This window comes from Mandrillus leucophaeus, unplaced genomic scaffold (genome assembly GCF_000951045.1).
Source record: "Mandrillus leucophaeus isolate KB7577 unplaced genomic scaffold, Mleu.le_1.0 Scaffold872, whole genome shotgun sequence".
NCBI lineage: Eukaryota > Metazoa > Chordata > Mammalia > Primates > Cercopithecidae > Mandrillus > Mandrillus leucophaeus.
The window spans coordinates 304,453-306,540 of NW_012109497.1; the positions used below are offsets into that span (position 1 = coordinate 304,453).

General features: G+C 45.2%; 1 protein-coding gene across 1 annotated transcript in view; it reads left to right on the forward strand.

Moving 5' to 3' along the window:
- The window catches only part of APBB1IP (amyloid beta (A4) precursor protein-binding, family B, member 1 interacting protein), an 87,293-nt gene that overhangs the window by 84,323 nt on the left and 882 nt on the right, over positions 1-2,088 (forward strand). The gene's annotated exons all lie outside the window — the stretch shown is intronic.

Consider the following 2,088-nt stretch of genomic DNA (forward strand, 5'->3'; position numbering starts at 1 on the left):
AAATAAATAAATAAATAAATAAATAAAAATAAAATAAAGAAAAAGTAAACTTACAGAGACCAGATGCCTTGTTCTGATTTCTGGCCCACCACACTGCCTTCCCTGCAGCTGTGAGGCCAGCTGGAGCCAAGCTTGCAATCTGCTCCTCCCTAAAAGCCCACAGTCCTGGCGAAAGGCACCTGTGTTCTCAGCTCACCAACACAAGGAGACATTGTCCCCAAGATCAGGCAAAAAGGTCTTTGCCAGGAAACATATCCTTTGTGCCTACGTTTGCACAAAGCTGTAGCCAAGAGAGAACTGTTTCCATTCACTTCTCCCCTTCCATCTCCTTCATCCTAATCAGAGTAGTACATTTAAGCCAGGAGACTGTGTGGAGGTTTTGGGAAGTCCTCAACCCCCAGGAGTTGCCGTGTGTTTCTACTGTGTGTTGTGTGGAATAGGAGCAAGATAATTTTACAGATGCTTACTCCTGACACGAGCTTCAAAACCAGCTCAACTCAGACCAAGAAAAAATGCATCCCTTCCTATATGCCGAGGACTCTGGTGGCTTGGCTTGGGAACCAAGGAGTGAAGTCATTTGGCTTCCATTTTGAAGGAATGAATGAGTCAAGGGTGGTTTATAGACTGAGGCAATCCCACAGGAGATACACCATGAAAGCCCCTTTAGAGACACACAGCAGCTCCTGGATAAGGCAGTTTCCAAGGAGGTGATACTCGTATGATCTAAATACAACACACCTCATTGAACATGGCCAGATCTTCCATTTAGAGTAGACTTGGTAGATGAGTGCCACAGGGTAACTGAACCCAGGTTTGGCTGCTCACCACTTAAAAGCCAGACTCAAGAGATTAGGGATGATGGGAGGAAAAGCTGGTCTATTTGGAAAGCCAGTAACACTATGAAGATGGTGGACTAGTGTTCTGAAGTACAATCTTAAATTTTTCAGGCTAACTGGAGGAGTTTAATGGTGTGGGATATGGGGAAGAGGAGTGAGTTGGGGAAAGAGTTGAGATCAAGGGATGACCAGAGACTGCAGACATCTGGGTGCCAACAAGGGTCCAAAGAGGTTGGGAACTTCTCTGTCCTTGGTCAGGTCACAATGGTCATATAAATCTTTAACAAAACATAGTTGTTTACTTCTCTAATCCCAGAGTTAGTTTTTAAAACTACGCGATTGCTGGGTTTGCATGTTTATCTCAATGCTCTAAAATTATCCTTGCCTATGTGCAGGAATGGGTAAAGGCCACTTTAAACAAAAATGAAGTTAGTTACATTTGTTTTTATGCTGTTTCACTGTGACAACAGGAAATACTGTTAAAGGCCATTTGGGCCAGGTGGGGTGGCCGTAATTCCAGTTACTCAGGAGGCTGAGGCAGGAGGATCACTTGAGGCTAGGAATTTGAGACTAACCTGGGCAACACAGTGAGACTTCGTCTCTAAAAATATATATATAGAGAGAGAGACATAGTCTCGCTATGTTGTCCAGGCTGGAGTGCAGTGGCATGATCTCAGCTCATTGCAGCCTCCACCTTCCAAGTTCAAACAATTCTTATGCCTTAGCCACCCCAGTAGCAGGGACTACGGGTGTGTGCCACCATACCAGGCTAATTTTTGTATTTTTAAAAGAGACAGGGTTTCACCATATTGTTCAGGTTGGTCTTCAACTCCTGGACTTAAGTGATCCACCTGCCTGGGCCTCCCAAAGTGCTGAGACTATAGGCATGAGCCACCATGCCCAGCCAAAATATTAAAAAATTAGAAAAATGATTATTTTTAATTTTAAAGACCATTTGGAATAATTGCCATATTCCAGAACAAAGATGAGCTCATGAACAACCAGGAGTCTCAGTGACTGAGGGACAGAGGCTCCCCAGGGGGCAGACAGAGACTCCCATATCTATGGCATGGTCCTGTCCACTAGGGCTATTTTGTCCACTGGGGCTGTTTTGAGAATAAAGAATGCGACTCGGGAAGTTGAGGCGGGAGGAGCGCTTGAGCTCCGGAGGTCCAGGCTGCAATAAGTCCAGATCGCGCCACTGCACTCAGCCTGGGCGACAGAGTGAGACCCCGTCTCCATTAATTAATAA